We start from the raw sequence: 19,680 nt of genomic DNA, 5'->3' as shown, positions 1-19,680 counted from the left end.
AAATGCAGCGGGGAAAATTTAAATCCCCGCTGCATTTGCAATTCCGAAGTGCCTCATCTGCATCCCTTTTCCGGAAAAGGGTGCCAATGTAGACACAGCCCTACAGTAGCAGAGGCCAGTCTCTGTGACTGTTCCTCTTTTCTCATCACTTCTTATGCAGAAAAGAGGATTTTCAGTGCCAAACCATTGTGCTTCTTGCCTCTTTATTTCAGGCCACAGGCTCACCGCATTCTGGACCAGCTGCAATCCATCTGGTTTCACTAATACTTCTCTAGAATATTTATAACTAGCGTAGGGTCGATCCGATGATGGGGTGTCATCAATAAAGCATGTGCCAGTTGCGGGTTATTCTTCAAGTCAAGTCATCCTTCCATATTTCAGAGTCCAGAAGCCTTTGTGGAGTTTGTGTGAGTTTTGTTGTTGTGCCTTTCCACCTCCTCGGCACTGCTGTAAGAAATAAAAAACCCAGGTAATTCTTGGGTCACAACCATTGTGAGAAAATCAAAATGCATCTGTTTCCAGTCACCCACAGGAGGAAACGGGTTGAAGGGATCTACTCATGCTTCCATTCGCCAAACACGACTTGCCACCATCTTTGCCTTTGCTAAGGGAAATCATAGTCGGGTGGGAGGTAGGAGGTGACAGAATTGCTGGGCCTCCGGACCAGGTATTTGTGAGGGCTGACTCTGCTCTCCCAGAAGAGGTGGGGCCTTAGGCAGAAAGGGAGGGTCTGAGAACTAGCCTCCCTGCCAACCCTTCAGCACCATTTGGAGTGTGCTGACTACGGCTCCGGAGGCAATTAAAGGACCCAGGGCAGCTGGGAGCCTTGGACCCTTTTGAATCATCGGGCCTGGGGCAGTTGTCCCCTTTTGTCCCCCTCCTCTCCTGTTGGCAGGCCTGTGCTCAGGCAAGCTACTCAATATAAGCTAAATGGGTTCCCAAACTAGGAGGCGTAAAGAAATTCCAGAGGGGCGGGGTGGCGTGCGGGTTTTTCAAAAATCAGAACCCCCTTTCTGATGCTGAAAAGTGATGCTGAAAAGTTTGGAAGTTTGGGAACCACTGAGCTAGATGGACTTTCCAAGAAATTCACATGCCCTCTCATGGTTGTGCCAGAAACTCTTCAGTTCACCCAGCCAAAACCCAAAGCCCATGTTTGAGAGCTACAGCTCATAATCTTCTACTAGTGTATGACACTTCCAGATCCCACCAGCGTGGGACATTCTTGGATGACACCCATTTGGCTATGGATTAGGATTTCCTATATTGATTTTGCTCAGACGCCCTGCCTTTTGCTTTCACCGTCCTTGTCTTGTTGCTAGTTCACCATACAGAGAGACCTACTCAGAGACAGAGGAGATATACCAGTGAGCTTCTGTATTCTGGAAGCATGATCGAATATTCAGCTCACCACCATCTGACAGGATACAGGAGCAATTTATAACACATTTCAGGAAAAGCAAGAACAATCTGCATTCACCCCCATGTACATTCACTGGGGCTTGGATGGAGTTGTGCCAGGGATGGATTTGGCCCAGCACAGCTAAAAGGAAGCTGGAGAGAAGTGGCTTTATAAGTCTCCTTTCACAAGTATATCTGGCCCTCGTCTCCATAAATGAACGACATTATTATTCATTCTGGCAGTTAGGAAGGATGACTTCAGGTTTAATCTTCCTGCATCGTTTCTACCAGCCCCCCCAGAGGCTCAACAATTCCATGGCCAGCAGAATTCCATCCCTGAGAGCCAAAAGGAGCTGATTTTCAAACTCTGTAGCCGACTCACGAAAGAGAGGTCCCACTGTGATATGCTGGCCCGCAGGAATTCAGCAATGCATAGGTTTTCTGCCTGGGGACACAGGGAGTCCTGAAAGCAGCTTTTAGGGCCCAACAAAGTGAATCTTCTCCTCTTACGCTTTCACTTCTAAACAGAGGCATCAGATGCCTTGTGACCTTGTGAGTCAGTTTATTCAGAATGTCTCTGCAATGAGGGGATTAACAAACTCTTGACTGTTTGGATCACTCCACTGTGAAAAGATCCAAGATCAGCTGATGGAAAAAGGCTAATTCTTCCTTGTGGAGAGAGAGAGGGAGAGAGAGGCTGTTTGTGGAACCAGATGACCAAACACTGAATAAGACTAGGTCATCGCCTCCACTTACAGTAGGGGGATTTGCAGACTCTGTGGCACCGTCTCTACTCCCTGGGACCTCATGGCTGTGCTTCTGGTCAAACTCTGTGGTGTCCTCTTCAGGGTTTCTGGGGTAGGAGTGGAGATGGTAGGTGGCATCATTCCTGCTCTTAGCCCCCAGCTTCCATACATCAATCCATGGGAGAGATAATGTTATTTGAAGCTATATTTACTCCTAAAAAATCCTTACCCTGTTGCTACTCTTAGCCACAGAGGGACTCAGATGAAGGTGGCACATTCCACCAGGAGGAGAGGTGCAGCTAGTTATGTAATGTCTCTTTCCTCTGTGGACCTGGAATAGTCCTCCAAGGCCAACTCCAACTGGTTTCTCCATGGCCAAGGATGAAGTGGGCCACTGTCAGCAGTAGACTTGCATCTTTATTGTGAACCTAACTAAGGCACATATGTGCAAATGTATGCACAAGTGTGTGCCTATAATCTGTGTGCTCCTTTGTTACCTTCCAGAGTGTTACAAACGCTCACAAGAACATATATTTAGAAGTGTCCTAACAAAATTTCCATTATACTGTGATATGGCTGAGAACTAAGCTGTGTGATGAGCATGAACCAAATCCAGCTAGCAGGGACCCTACTAAGGGCTTTCAATGCTCACTTACTGCTTCATATGGAGGCTCTTTTGGGTGTTCACCATCTGGAAGAGAGAACAGAATACAGCTGGTTGGAAAATGGATTTCCCCCCCCCCCTTTTTGTCAAAAGCAAAACAAAACAAAAAAACCCAAAAAACAAACATTTTCAACCAAATCCTGGAAATGTTTGGTTTTCAGCTGAAAAAGTTTTAACAAAAACTTGAAATTTCCCAATGCAAAGCAGGCACTGACTTGTCACAAAAGGTTTTGTTTAATCCAGAATGTAATTTTCAATCAAAACCCAGGTGTAGACAGAAAAATTTTGACCAGCTCAAAAGCTGACCCTGTGGCCAGTGCAGTTCAGTGCATATTAATAACTCCACCATCCTCTCTTTATAACTATTAATTGCAAGACCCCTGTTGGGCCTTTAAAAAGAGAAACTGTTCTTTTTCTTTTAAGATTGGTGAGGGCTCCTTGCTAAGTAAGCTCTGTCATAGATTCTCCAAAAAATAATTTCCATGCCTCTCCTCTGATCCCATTCATATTTTTCTTCTGACCAATGGTTCTGTCCATCAAGATATATATATATATATATATACACACAGTTATATAAAAAAAATAGTATGAACCTTACAGGAATTTGCCAGGAGCTCTAAACATCATTAGGTGTGCATTGGTAGCCAGGGAATGGCTGCAAGTATAAGGCAGATGCAAGAATTATGGCCTCATTCTGTTACACTAATATCAATCATGGTTCCACTGAAAGCATCATTGTGGAACTGGTCTACCTGAGAGCTCATTGTACCAGGTGCTGTGGGTTACTCATTCTCAGAAGCTGTAGCAGGAAACAAGAGGCGGAGGAGTGATTCATGGAGAAGTGCCAGGATTGGGAGAGTCTGACTCAGGTCTCATTGTTTTGCCCCTGTGAAGGGATCCCTCCTTCCAATACACTCAGTCTCCGGTTCTAGGATAGTTGAGACTTTCTCTTTGATCATCGTAACCCACTAACATAGAGAGAAACATAATCAACATTACTTGTGCAAATCTTGCATTTATATTCAGCAGTGCCATTTCCTGGCATGCCATCTTTTTGAAAGATAGTCAAGGGAATAGACACCCCTCTGGAAAAGATATTCCTCTAGTGATGAGTCCTACTAACCTATTCAGACTGTTCTTATGTAGCCCATTCAACAAAGCCTAAAATATTTTATAACCTGTCAGGAGAGTACAACACAGAGGTATGTGTCACTCGCCAGTATCACAAACACCTTGATTCTGTGTACAGCCACACTGAAGTAGACAAAATTCCCAGAGACACTCAGGCTACAGCCTTTGTGTTTACTCCAGGATTGGCTGGAGCAGCAGGCATGTTTTTACTCTCTGTCATCTGGGTCGGCAATTTAAATCCATTCCTTGGTTGTTCAGTTTGGAGAACTGTCCAATCCAAAATCTGTTGAAATCAGTGAATAAATTCCTTTTGGCTTAAAAGAGTTTTGGATTAGGATGCAAGACTTAGATGGGTCACCTCATACCTCCTTTAAACACACACAAACAAAAATGGATCTATACCAGCAGGATGGGTACCTAGGCTCTCTTGATTTAAAGATTGATCTAATTACATATAAGAAAGCCAAGACATACAGCGATCAGAGAACCATAGGGTTAGAAAGGACTGCAATGGTCATATAATCTAATCCCCTGCCAAGATGCAGAATTTGTTATGTCTAAACCATTCAAGGACGATGGATAGCCAACCTCCGTTTGAAAACTTTCAGTGGAAGCTTCCATGACCTCCCAAGGCAGCCTGCTGTATTGTCATGCTTTTCATCATCTTTGTCATTCCTCTCTAGATCCTTTCCAGTTTCTCTACATACTTTCCATACACCAAAACTGGCCACCGTACTCCAGTTGAGGCCGAAACCTCACCACTTACAGGGTATGTCTAGACTACATGCCTCTGGCAACAGAGGCATGTAGATTAGGCTACCCAGCATAGGAAAATGAAGCATTATTTCATTCACGAGGCATTCCGAGGAGGTCAACAAACGCCTTTGATGTTGACCGCGGAGCGTCCAGACTAGCGCGCTGAGCCGACAAATAGCCGATCGGCACAGCGCGGCAGCCATTTAAATTTAAATGAAGTGGTGATTATTTAAATCGCCGCTTCATATTCCTATGCCGAGTAGCTTAATCTACATGCCTCTGTCACCAGAGGCATGTAGTCTAGACATACCCACAGTGGCACTATCAGAGTGTTGGCAATTCTCCCAAGCTTGTGTCAGCTGCAAATTTGAACAATATGCTCTTTATATCTATATCCACGTGATTAATAAAGATGTTAAAACAACCCCGGACAGAGAACAGATCCTTGTGGAACCCTACTTTGAGATCTCTCTCTAATCTGACCTCTTTGAGGCTGTTTAACCAAGTCTACATTCTCTCTCTCTCCCTCCCCAGAATTTGATAGAACCCAGGGGAACCAGACAGCGGTAGCCTGACTCCCTCCACACCCTGCACACCCATGTGCTCACCAATGCTCCCTCTCAGATTTTTTCCATCCATGAGCAGAGTTAGTTTTGTCTTGTGAATCAGTATTCATGTCATGTGTGCTTGTTCGGATGTGTGCCACCATGGCACCCTAGATATTAACATACGCACACACACATATTATGGAAGAAAGGATACTAAAACAAGGAATAATTAACAAGGTGCATGACTTTAAATGTTTATTTAATACGAAATCACATAAAAAGAAAATTAACACTGCAAAGTTTTCAGTATGTTAGATTAACCTCATTATTTTTCTATTTCACGCAGGCTCCACTGAAGTGTTTTCACTGGCCTCCCATACCGGAGCCTAACCTGATCCTGCAGAATTCCTCCTCTGACTTCCAGATCATTACAAACTCAAGAAAAGCAACATGAGTTTGTCCTTATACAGTAAGTTCTTTAAAACAATATTCTACTTGTATGATTCTGCTATTTAGCTGTCACTTCCAGATGGACTGTTTGTTACTCAGGAAGGGGACTGAACTTTGCGACAGAGCCTCTCAAAGCCTGACAAGAGACAAATGGTCAGCAAGAGGCTCTACAAAGCTTTCTGACATTTCCTTCTAATATTTATGACCTTGATTTGGTGACAAAATGGGATTTTTTGTGCCTTGTTAAAAATCTGTTACAATTTTTCATAAAGTAGATGTAGAACAGTGGTGGAAGGCCGGGGCAGGAGAGTGGTGTAGGTTACAAACTGACAGGGTTCCTTTGCTTTTTTATTTATCTATTTGACATTTGCTGATTGTTCCATATACATTCTTGTGGAATGCACTATCTAAATTGCTGACTGTTCCCGATATACCCTAAAATGTCATTCATTTTTAGAGCTTGTTCAGTCTTTCACACTGTATTCAGTTATATTTGCCTTTTTCTGTGCAAACAAATTTCACTGTTCTCGAATTTTTTTGTTCTCGATTTGTCATGTATTTTACAAACAAATATTTCTCTAACATCAGGTCATTGACAAATGTATATTGTTTTTGAGAACTTACTGTAGAAAGACAAACTACTGAAATTACTATGTTGTTTTTCTTGAGTTTGTAATGACCCGGAAGTCAGTTTGATATTTGGGGACGTATGCAAAATATCTCTTGGATCTGAAAGGTTTTGAAGGGAATCACTGGAGGAGCGCTATCAAAAGAGCAGCAGCCTGTGAAATGGCAAGCCCTTGGAAAGGTAAATCAAAATTCAGTGAGTCTCTCATTCCTATCAATAGAACATAAACGTTATATTCAATAGATCTTCAGATCTCATGAAAATGACAGATCACCAATATCATAGATACAATCAAGGGAGGTGACTCTTCTCTTACCTAAGGGAAGATTATGGTTCCACTATCTCGCCAGTCTTACTGTGAGGCAGAAGTAGATGAACTAGGAGAGGGGGTGGCTGCTGTCAGATGGGTCTCTTCTTGACACCAAAAAACAAACCTACCAATGGGGGAGGGGTGAGAAGAGGGGGAAGGAAGGAGGGATGAGCTGGCTGCAGCATGTCATCCACAGCATCCAACTGGTTGCCTCCTGGCAAAGTTGCACCTGCCTGTCAAACTAAGCAAGGAAGAAAGCTCCCAATTACAATGGGCATCCCCATGGACAGAGAGAAGCCTACATCTGTTATCATTATGTCTGTGGTAACCAGATCTGTCCAGGCTCTCATGTGGGCTCGCAGTGACATTAGCAACATACCAGAACCAAAACCTCAGATCCAAACTCCTTAAACTTTGAAAGAGGATGGAATGTAAATCCAGATGCAAATGTTTTGATTGCCCATCCCCATTTCTCTAATGGCCAAAGCCAAAAGCCCCAGAAGTCTAAACACTTCTGCACGTCAGGGGTGTAAGGGCTTGAAATCCAGACTGGAGCTTGGTACGTTAGGCACACTGCTGTTTTCTATTGGCCTGCATTACTGCTTTAGCTCACAGCTCTGGGTCAGCACATGAAGATCCAGAGATATCCAGGGCCAGACTATCAGAAAACTGCTAATGTCCAGAGAGCATTCATTTATGTACAGCCACTGCCCAATTTATGAACACAGCAACTTACGACCATCCATACTTATGGCCAACCTCCCATTAACCCCATTATCATATTTTCAAGTTGAGATCCATGTACATCAAGTTTTTCGAACAGCACGGGCAGGGCGTTTAAGGGTATTTCCGACTTAACGACCAAATCGAGTTATGACCAGGTGTTCGGAACGTAACCCGTTCGTAAGTTGAGGACTGCCTGTAGTGTGAAATTTAGTAGGAAGCCAATGTAAAGCCAACAGATCTGGGTCATAGGTAGGTGGGATTGAACCTGGGAACTTAAGGGTTAAAGCCATGAGCCATTAATGGGGGGGTGGGGAACCCCACCTCACGATAGTGGCCCCTGGCTGGCTTGAATCCAGTAAGTGCCCCCTCTCCCAGCATTAGGGAGTCAGCATTGGCGCTCCAGCCCCCCGCTGCCTCGCCGTGGAGCTGGAGCACACAAAGTCTACTAGGCTGCCCCCCTCAGGTTCTGGTGAATGAGAGGAATGGTGGAAATATGCACTATTTTGAGACATCATTTAACCCTTGTGGAACGAGCCTTACAGGGATGATAAAATGGCGTGCCCGTTATTTAAAAAACAATTCGAAATAATGGGTGGCTTGTTACGATTCAGAGTAGCTATTTCAGGATATCTATGGTATCCCGAAATAGCCACACAGTGTAGATGTACCCACAGTGAAGTTCTCAGTCCACAAGTTCCAGACTGCAAATCATTCTTGTAAGCTCTTTGCTGAACCCTAATTTAACATCCTTTCTGAAGTGTAGACAGCAGAACTGGTCATAGAGTTTTAGTAAAGTTTCACTAATCTATGTATAGGGCTAATACTTCACCCCTACTCCTATTTGATATTCCACAATTTATATACTTGAGGATCACGTTTGCCCTTTTATCTACATCATTGTACTGGGACCTTTTATTCCTCTGGCTAGGCACCATGACACCTGAGTACTTTTCAGCATCACTGTATTCCAGGATATAGTAGCACATCTCATAAGACTGTTACCCATTTTTATAAATCTTGGTCTCTGCATCTTTTTCAGCACTAGAAGTTATCCTTTCCCACATGTATGTTTTGCAGACGCTCCTATTTGCCTTTTTCAAATCCCAATGCACAAATTAGGGGCCAAATTTCATTTTTGGAAGCAAAGACAAAAAGAAAAATAACCCTGGCAAGCAGGACAAAACTCTCATAATTTAGTATAGATGAATAAAGAGATAATTTAACCAGGCTGCAAACTGTCATAAGCTTTTCTTCTTCAATGGATATTGCATACACCATGTAAATAGCAAACATTTCAAAAGAAACATTATGTTAGATCCCTGGCAAATATGACTACAACATACACTGGGTGTGAATAATGCTTATTTGTTACCTCATTTCACTGTCCAAGCAGTTTCATATTATACAAGTGGCTTATTCTATAGCCTTGCACATGTATGTTGGCCAAGTCCCCAAATAGCTTAAACATCATAAAAAAGCATAAAGACCCACTGATGAGAGACCATTGACTTTACACTTTCTGTCAACTTCCCCTTTGCATATTATAGTTATTTAGCAATACTACAGGGCTCTCCTAATGTGGGTTTCATCAGCCTTCTCTCTCTCTCTCTCTTTCATCTCAAATTGCTGATTTTATAAATGTATTTTTCATAGAACTATAAAAAGAGTTGTTTTAGATCAGAGACTGGACACTCTAGAAGGCTGCCAAGAACTTTTTATAAAAAATGCTTCATAATAAAAGAATGTGCTCTGGAAGGAATTTATACTGAAAAAAATACCCCCTCATTTTCTATGTAGATATATTAATATTATAACCTTGGAAAGAGGCGCTTAAAATGCAAATGCTGTCAGGCTATTAACAACAGTGTCACAAAGCATGGCATCACAATTAACATTTAAAGAAGAAATACTAAGACAAATTTATCTCAATTTGCCATCTCCAGTTACCTACTGTATCAGTTTAGATCAGCCAGCTTTTGCTCTCCAACAGTGTTTTTAAAATATTTCTGTCTAAGGAGGACAGTTGAAAAACAATATACATATGAATGTACAGCATTTCTTTTAACAATTTTTCATAGGATTTGGAAGTGTGCTCTGGTTTTAAGAGAATAAAAACATTACCAACCGAATCATCTTTGAAACATTTGTATAGCCTCGTTGGGATGCATAGTCCCTCCGATAGTTTGCATTTGCTTTTCATTTGTTTTTTAAATCAGTTCCATTTTATCTGTTTACAGCGAGTATGAGTCTGGCCAATATACTGTGCAGTGGGATTTAAAGAAGATCCTTCAAGACATCCTGATGAACTCCTGCTACTAAAACTCACCATACCGGCATTAGATTATTTCAGTTTCTTTTGGATTTTTTTCTTTTGAAAAATACGCAGGAAAGAAAGGATGATCTTGTAATTAAAACCCAGAGCCGGCAGTCAGGAGATCTGGGTTTCATTCCTGGCTCTGTTACAGACTTATTCTGTGACTTTGGGGGATCTCTTTTACCATCCGTGTGATTCAGCATCTCTGCTGCTGGATGAATAGAATACAGTAGTACTTCTCCAAAGATACCATCTGTTCATATTTTCATTCTGGAGTCTTAGCTCCTTAGCATGAAATTGGCAGCATTCCCATGCTCTTAGGCAGTGGTAGCAGGGTAACAACACAAGACAGATCCCCCTCAAATATTGTAGATTGTTCTCCAAACATTTCAGTCTGCTCCTTCTTGATGGCAGCTGACCAGAGAACCCCCAGCAGGAGACCGGGGCATCTCATCAACCATCACTCTATTTCTTCAGCATCCCAGCCGTACTGGGCAGCTATCCTTTACCTTCTAGTCAGCTCCAGTTCGTGTGTGCTAGATCTGTGAAGCAGTTACATACACTGCGCTTTTGTCATGTGTTAGCACCTAGTTTTCCTTAGGAAGCTGATCTCTGCTTTGGTGCTAATAGTTACGGTGCCCAGCACTGCTTTGCCTCAAGGCTGGACTGGCCCTGTAGCTCTACAGAACAATTCTCATTGGGTGGGGTTTCCCAGAGCTCCAGAACCAGTAGTGCATTAAAGTGCTCTTGTGTCACAGGGTTTATCAGTCAGCCTCTGCTCTGCTGTTTCAGAGATACATGTCTTTGCGGCTCGGCCCCTGTCTTGGTCTGGTGTTTAATTGCTACATCCTTCACCCTGGCATTTCCAATAGCACACCCGTACTTCCTTCTCTGCTTTGCAGGTCTGACATTTAAGGAGGAAGGATGATCACCCACTGGTTTCAAAATCAGTTACTGCAGCAGCACACTGGCAAAAATCTGATGATTACATTCCTTGCATCATCCACCTTGAAGCTGACCATGCTGCACAGAGGTATTAGGCTTAGTCTCCTCGTACTAACTCCCTGAGCCATCCAGCTGTAGACATTTAAGAGCAACTTGGATCAAAATATTTGGCAAAGTACAGAGATATAATTTGATAAAATTACAGTTTTCAGTAACTAATTTAGAGCGTTCAAGAAATATTGTTGCTCAAAACAAAACACAGCTAATAAAATAAAATAGAATAAAAGGGTATTTATTATAGCTCTTTCATGTTCATTTTACAAATGTTGATGTTATGGTAAAAATTTCTGTCAACATTTTGAATTTCAGTGAAAAAATATGTGGGGGAAGGGGAGCGGAAATTATTAAATTTAGCTAATTGTTTCCTCCTACTTTTTAATCAGCCTCTTTCAACTATTTGGACTTTAAGGTGCTAATAGACTATTGGTTGTCTTTTAAGTTTTTCCTGTTACAGACTGGCTCAGTTATCCCTTTGAAACTTATCTACCCACTGTCTCTCCCCCCCCCCCCGCTCCAATTTTTTTTCCTTCTTCCCGCTCCTTCTCTCCTTCCCTTATTTATTCTTGGCTCTGGACTTCCAACACTCTGGTCATCTGAAGAAGTGGGCTGCGCCCACGAAAGCTCATGATACCATCTACATGTTTTCGTTAGTCTTTAAAGTGCTACTAAATTATTTGTTGTTTTTTAAGGGTTTTTTTTTTTATTTGTATGTTCGACATACAGGGACTCTTGAGAAAGGACATGATTTTTAATAAATATCAATGATATTCATTTCTAACAAGATGTCCATAAGCAACTTTATTAATATATTTAGGTATTTTAAATTGTACTTATTAGAAGTAGAGGGTCTTTTGAAATGTTCAGTATGGGTATGTCTACACTGCATTCCTCTTTCGAGAGAAGAATGCAAATGCAGCTAAGCGAAATTGCAAATGAAGCGCCATTTGAATTTCCCGTGCTTCATTTGCATAATTGCATCCGGGCGCTATTTCAAAATACCCTATTTCAAAAAAAAGAAATGCTGTCTAGATGCGGTTATTTCGAAAGAAAACCCTTCTTTTGAAATTACCCTTACTCCAAGGTTTAAGAGGAATGCAGTGTAGACATATCCTATGAGAGTGAAATGCCAGGAATAGCTATTTAGATTATAGCACCTTCTTAGTATGTTAATTAAACACCAATAAACAACTTAAAAATATCAATTGTAGATGTCATTCTAAAAAATATGCTGTAATTCACCAGCAGTTAAGGGCTTGATGTAGGTACTTCTAGGTGACATTCTATATCATACAGGACATCAGACTAGACTATTATGATGTTTCCTTCTGGCTACAAAGTTGATGAATGTATGGAAGTTGGAGGGCCTGATTAGACCCCAAGAGAAAAACGTAAAAAGTTAGTAGAGCAGAGAGGGACAAGGGGAGTGAAACGTGAGGCAACAAGTACTAACAGCGGATTGGGCCTTTAAATAAAAGGCCTCCAAAGATACTTTAGGGTGGAGGCATGTCTTATACTGTGAACACTTACCAAAAGGTGGTAACAATTGGAAAAGATTCCAGCTTAAGAGATTTGTTTTAATCATTCTAACTAATAATCACATGCAAAAACACAATGTTAGCAGAACATCCAGGCTGCAAAGTCAAACATTCCAAAAATAGGAAACGTCAGAATGAGGATTGTCTCTACAACTTTAATTTGGCTCCCTTGTGCATTTGCATCACCATCAATGGTGGAGTTTTTTGTGACATGTTTACACACAAAAGGACAGATCTTTTAAGAGCCAGACTAGCAGATTTTTAAAGATGCAGTACACATCCACTGGGCTTTTCAGGAGCACCTAGGAAATTTGGGAACTTTTGAAAATCCCATTAAGTGCTTAGCTGAAACGTTTAGTTACCTTTAAAGACTTGGCCATAGACCTTCTGTTTCTGTCCTCCAGAATGTCCATCTCCATCCCGCTACCATTCCCCTCTGTCACTCTCCATCTCTCTGGCTCCTATCCGCCAGCCATTCCCTAACACCATCTATTCCTAGTTTCAACCAGCCAGCTCCTTCTTCCTCACCATTCCCAGCCAGTCTTCCTCTGCTCCCATTTCCTCCTACTCCCCTCTCTACTTTCAAGTGCGGCTGTTCCTCCTTCATCTCCATGCTGTCTGGACACCTGCATAAGGAGCGCTGCTAGCACAGGAGTTAACCTCCCTGCTTTCAATGCCTGGCCCAGCACTGAGGCAACACTTGACACTTGACAGCCAGGAATTACATGAACAGTCCTGCCTGACTCTTGCAGTCCTGCGCCAGAGCATGCTCAGTACAGATGGCATCTTCAGAGAGTTTAGCTGCCAAATTCTAATAAACTTCTACTAAGCATGTGCATAAAACAATTAACAGAGGCTTCCAACACAACCAAGTTTGGGTGGATATTAGGAATATCTTATTTCTGTTTAGCTAAACTGATTCCTAATTACTTAAGCCATCCTTAAACTAACTAAGGGTATGTCTACGCTAGCCCCCTAGTTCGAACTAGGGAGGCTAATGTAGGCATTCGAAGTTGCAAATGAAGCCCGGGATTTAAATATCCCAGGCTTCATTTGCATCTTCCCGGGCGCCACCATTTTTAAATCCCTCTTAGTCCAAACTCCGTGCCCGCGGCTACACGCAGCATGGAGTAGGTAGTTTGAATTAGGATCTCTAATTCAAACTACCAGTACACCTTGTTCCACAAGGAGTAACGGTAGTTCAAATTAGAGATCCTAATTCGAACTATCTACTCCATGCTGCGTGTAGCCGTGGGCACAGAGTTCGGACTAAGGGGAATTTAAAAATGGCGGCGCCCGGGAAGATGCAAATGAAGCCCAGGATATTTAAATCCCGGGCTTCATTTGCAACTTCGAATGCCTACATTATCCTCCCTAGTTCAAACTATGGGGCTAGTGTAGACATACCCTAAGAGTGTCCACACAAGGAACTACACTGGTTTAACCACAGAAACTGAGCTAAACTGATTTAAGTAAACCTTTGCAAATCTGTGCTTATACATGGCCTAAGTCCCTTAGCTGCCAGCTGTCACAGCCTCTGTAGATCAGGCATGGATGGAGAATTGCGGCACACATTGAACAGTGAGTTACATATGGGTCAAACAAAAAAAGCAGTCATGTACCACTTTAAAGATTAACAAGATAGTTTATTGGGGGATGAGCTTTCGTGGGGCAGACCCACTTCTTCTGTGCAAGTTTTTATGGGTCAAAGACTTCCTTGTTATTAGGTGTATGTACAGCATCTTGCACAATGGAACTCTGATTCTGCCGCCACTATAACACAAATAAATCTACCTATATATTTTAGAAATGTGTGTGTCTGTCTTAGGGGCATAAGCGACTAATCAACTATCTGATAAGCAAAAGCTTATTGGATAGTTGACACACTAGTCGACTAGTCGTGTCACTCCCCTTGCTGTTTCTATCACAAAGAAGCATCAAGGGGGGGGAGGAGGCAATGCTGGGGGGAGCCAGCTTAAAAGCAGGTTCCCTCCAGCTCCAGCGGAGGGGGCAGGGGCGCAGTGGTGGCATTCCACCTTTGAAATGTACAAGAGTCCCTGCTGGGGCTCTTATACATTTCAAAGCAGAAGCTCTGCAAGGAGCCTGAGGCCAGCTGGCGCTTCCTCTTTGAAATGTACAAGAGTACCACTAGGGACCCTTGTATATTTCAAAGACAGAAATGCCACGTGGAACCCAGGGCTGAACTGGGGACTCCTCGCTGGCCCCGGGCTCTATGCAACGCTTCTGCTTTGAAATGTACAAGAACCCCACAGAGGCTCTTGTACATTTCAAAGGCAGAATGTGTTAGTCCTTATCAATTAATCAAATAGTCGATGGAAAACCCATCGACTATTCAATTAGTTAATCAATCAAAATTTAACATCCCTAGTCTGTCCGAGTCTGTTTGTTCAAGAACGCCTTTTAAACAGTAAGAACTACAAGCACCTCTTACCATAACTTAAAGCCAAGTCAGGGTTGGGTTGTGCCAGGATAATGGTATATGCATGGAATGCAATTGTTTCATATCAAATGGAAAGGGGGGGGGGTATGATGGCAAAGGCAGTTATACTCACAAATGACCACAAGGGGGAGGCAAGCACAGGGACAGGAATCAGCACAGGGGAGCAACAAGCACCCCAATGAGCTGCTACCGGTTGGCAGCACCTGCCATCCTGCCTTGCCCCGGGAACAACTGCCAGCCACCAGCCTGCTTTGGGGAGCAACTGCCGGCTACCACACAGCCCCCGTTGCTGGGTGGTCAGTGCGGCCCCCCCCCCTTATTCTCAGGATGTCCCCTAGGCCAGCCCTGGGGAGAAGCTGGTGGGCAGGGTGCATGCACACGCACACACACACACACCACCCCAGAGAGAACAGAGCGCAGTCACCCCCTACCCTGCGCCAGCACTGAGGAGAATGGGAGGGGGAGGGTGCACAGTGCCACCCTACCCCAGGTCACCCGCAGGGAGAAGCCAGTGGCCACCCCCACTTCCTGAGCCCCTTATGCCTTCCCCTGAGCTCTTCCTCTTCTCCATTCTCTGCCCTGAACCCGTCCTCACCCCATCTCTAAATCTTGCACTCCCCACACCCTGCCCTGAGCCCCTCCTCAATCCTCAACCATGACTCCTGCACCCTACACTCCTGACCTCCTGCCCTGAGCCCCCCACCCAAGCCCCTACTCTGACTCCTGCACCCCCCACACTGCCAACCCCCTGCCCTGGAAGACATGAGCAACACCAGTTGAGACTTATAGTCTACTATATATTTACTGCAGTTAGAGAGGGCTGGGGTAGTCCTCTCTCCCTGGAGCAGCTTGCAAACTGAACCTCTCCTCTCCAGCCCCACCCCAGAGCAATGATTTAAATGAAGAAAACCAAAAATTGAGTCAAAGACCTGAGCAAAGCCGGGTATATCTTCCGGTAAATAATAATAGTAGACCACAGAGGACAATGGTTTGACACAAAATTGTATAATTTTACTTTATGTGTCTTAGAATCTATCTGCAATCCTGCCACCTCTCAAAAGGGAGGCACAGCTATTTAACAATGCACAGAACCAATACACAGCCATCCTAGGCAATGAGCAAAGAAGAATACAAGGCCAAGTCTTCTACTGATATAAACTGGAACAGTGCCATTGCTTTTAACAGAGCTGTGCTAATTGATATCCAGAGAGAACATGGTCCACTGAGTCCAGTTGAAACAGCAGTGGGAATTAGGTAGGCAGAATGTAATTACTCAAATGAGCTCCTCTTCTTCTGTGAAAAGTGCCTGGAATATTTAATGACGACAAAAACCAGTTATCCTCCACTGAAAGATACATATTCCCCAGTGGGGGCAGATCCTGGTTTGTCTCCCCCTGGCATTTCCCAGCCAGAGTGAAGAATGCAGCAAACTATGCACCCTTGCTCCCTGATGAATGGGAACAGTTAGCAATGCCCTTGTATGAATCGGGGGGAGGAGAGAAGTAGGAAGGTTCAGGGCCCCCTCCCTCCCTAAAGGGTGCCTGGGGAGTTAGGAAGTTTGGGGCTGGGGAATTTCCAGATGTGGGGTGGGAGTGCACCCCCAGACAGCCCCTTTCACTTTCCTGGTGATTCGGTCTCTTTTCTGTATGCTTTTTTAAGAAGTAATCCCATTTCAGGCCCATCCAATTTTCCTGGCACAAACAAACCTTTAACTTGTTTTAAGTTATGGTAGGTAAGAAGAAACTGTGTATCAAATTAGGCAGTCCAAGCTCTTACCATTTAGAAGGAGTTCCTGCACAGACAGACAGATGGGTGGACAGACTAACTCTTTAAAATGTATAGCAGATTGCGATATTGCATAGAATGAATGCATGCCATGTGAGATATCTGTTCTAACTAAATATGTGTATCATCGACGCATATGAAGTTCTGAGAATGGAGTTGCGTGATTGTCACTGAAATATGCTGTGGGTTTGGGAAAAGCCCAGATACTAGCGCTCCAGAGACAACAATAAGGGAGGTAACAAGTGCTGGAAACAGCCATCACCAGCCATTGTCCATCACGGTAGCTTTAATTCAATGATTCACTTGTACAAGGCCACACTAGGGGAATTGCTCAACTTTGCTTGGTGACTCAGCAATGCCCCCAGACATGCTCAGGCTTGTGTTCTCCAAGCAACATGAACTAAGGGTATAAAACAGGACACAGTGGCCTTTTTTCCTTCCCCCACCTATGACATAACAAGCAACAAGGATGCTTAGAAAGACTGAAGGCTCTAACACATGATTCTGGCCCAGATTTCAAGGGTGAAACCTGTGTACCATGAACTGCATTAACTGGTGAAATAAGAATAGGGTTGCCAAATACCTTCACAAAAGATTCCAAACATGGCGGGGTAAAAAACTGGTTGAACAACATGAAAAAATACCAACAACAACAGAGACCAAACTTGTTGAGCTGTTTTTTTTACTGGACGGAAGATGCAATTACCAGACTGGGCGAAAACTGGACACCTGGCAACCTTAAGTGAGAAAATCTGCTTAACTTAGAGGTTGCCCAGTCTAAAAGGGTTAGGAGTGTAGTCTATGTGCTTATATTGTCTTTTTCTTTTGGTAACCACTCTGGCTTTTTGTCTATCACTTATAAGCCCTTAGAAATCTATCTTTTGTAACCAATATACTTATTTTACTATTTATCTTTACCAGTGAATTTGCCTTAATGCTTGGTAAATCTGCTGAAGTTTGCAAAGGCTGGTGTAAGTCCACTTTCCTCTGATGGAAGTGGTGAACCCATTAATAAACTTGCATTGTTCAAGAAACAGTCTTGAATAGCACAAAACAGTGTATTCCTTGAGGTGCAAAGCTGATGGGGTTTGGCTGATGCTTTTCTCTGTGTGATTCATGCGTGGCTCTGGGCACATTCAAGCAATCGAGCTGGCTTCCCATGCAGTTGTGCTGAGCGAAAACAGCACCTGGAGGGGGTTGCTGCTTATCGTTAGCAAAGCACAGAGAGAGACAGCCCAGGCTGGAGAGTTAGGGGGCATAGCAGTCTGGCAGTCCCAGGCAACTAGCCAGGGATGCTATCACAGGCTCAGCTGTTGGTGTTTAATTGCAGTGTAGACTTAGGTTCCCAAGTGTCTCAGTCATTGAAAATGGAAATTCTGCTCAGCCAGTGAAATGTTTCTGATGCTGTTACCCTTGGGTTTTATTCCCAGCTTTGTCAGTGATGTGACCTTGCACGAGTACCTTCCACACCCTATACCTCTAAAGGAAATACCCTTCAGTTACCGTGTCTAGGTATAGTGATAGAAATGTAGCCATGTTAGTCTGGTGTAGCTGAAGCAAAATACAGGACTATGTAGCACTTTAAAGACTAACAAGATGGTTTATTAGATGATGAGCTTTCGTGGGCCAGACCCACTTCCTCAGATCAAATAGTGGAAAAAAAATAGTCACAACCATATATACCAAAGGATACAATTTAAAAAAAAAAAAAAAAGAACACATATGAAAAGGACAAATCAAATTTCAGAACAGAAGGGAGATGCAGGGGCGGGGGGAGGAAGGTAAATGTCTGTGAGCTAATGATATTAGAGGTGATAATTGGGGAAGCTATCTTTGTAATGGGTAAGATAACTAGAGTCTTTGTTGAGACCCCCGCGCAAAGTGTCGAATTTTAGCATGAATAACAGTTCGGAGGATTCCCTTTCAAGTGCAGTTTTAAAAGGCTTTTGAAGCAGGATGCAGATAATTAAGTCGTTGAGACAATGTCCTTTCTGGTTGAAATGGCAAGAAACTGTTTTTTCTTTGTGATCCTGTCTAATATCTGTTTTGTGGGCATTGATCCTTTGGCGAAGTGTCTGAGACGTTTGTCCAATGTACGTAGCAGATGGACACTTTTGGCACATGATAGCATAAATTATATTTCTGGATGCGCAGGAATATTTGTTCTCGATCTTATAACTCACTTGGTTAGGTCCAATAATGGTATCAGCAGAGTTAATATGTGGACAAAGCTGGCAACGGGGTTTGTTGCAAGGGAAGGTACCAGGGTTGGTATTAGTGTGGTATGTCCTGTGGTTGTTGGTAAGAATCATCTTGAGGTTAGGTGGTTGTCTATAGGAGACTATGGGTCTGTCTCCCACAGCCTCCTGGAGTTTGGTGTCCTGTTCCAATATAGGCTGTAGTTTATTGATAATGTGTTGGACAGGTTTAAGTAGGGGGTTGTAGGTGCTGACAAGTGGTGTTCTATTGTTGGGTCTGTCTTGAAGTAGATGGTTTCTAGGTATTCGTCTGGCTCTTTCAATTTGCTTTTTTATTTCTCAGGATGGGTAGTTAAGGTTTATAAATGCTTGGTAGAGATCCTGAAGTTTCTGGTCTCTGTCAGTGGGATTAGAGCAGATGCGTTTGTATCGAAGGCCGTGGCTATAGATGATGGATTGTATGGTGTGTTCTGAATGGGAGCTGGAAGCATGTAGGTAACTGTATGAGTCAGTGGGTTTTCTGTAGAGAGTGGTGTCTAATTTTCCATTGTTGATTTGTACTGTGGTGTCCAGGAAATGGCTCTCTCGTGTAGAATGGTCCAGGCTGAGGTTGATGGCGGGGTGTAGGTTTTTGAAATCTCTGTGGAATGTCTCCAGTGTTTCTTGGCCATGCATCCAGATCATAAAGATGTCATCGATGTAGCGTAAGTAGAGAAGGGGTGAAAGGGGACAGGAGTTGAGGAAACGTTGTTCTATGTCAGCCATAAAGATATTAGCATACTGTGGGGCCATGCGTGTACCCATGGTTGTACCACTGATCTGGAGGTATAAGTTGTTCTCAAACTGGAAATAATTGTGGGTGAGAACAAAGTTACATAGGTCTGCTATCAGGTTGGCAGTGGTGTCCTCTGGGATAGTGTTTCTAATTGCTTGTAATCCGTCTTCATGTGGGATGTTGGTGTATAGAGCTTCTAAATCCCTGGTGGCAAGGGTGGTGTTATTGGGGAGGTTATTGATGTTTTGTA

Source organism: Pelodiscus sinensis, chromosome 4, assembly GCF_052426305.1.
Source record: "Pelodiscus sinensis isolate ZL-2025 chromosome 4, ASM5242630v1, whole genome shotgun sequence".
In the NCBI taxonomy this organism is placed as follows: domain Eukaryota; kingdom Metazoa; phylum Chordata; order Testudines; family Trionychidae; genus Pelodiscus; species Pelodiscus sinensis.
The sequence above is the reverse complement of the archived record's forward strand: the minus strand, read 5'-3'. Positions refer to the sequence as shown.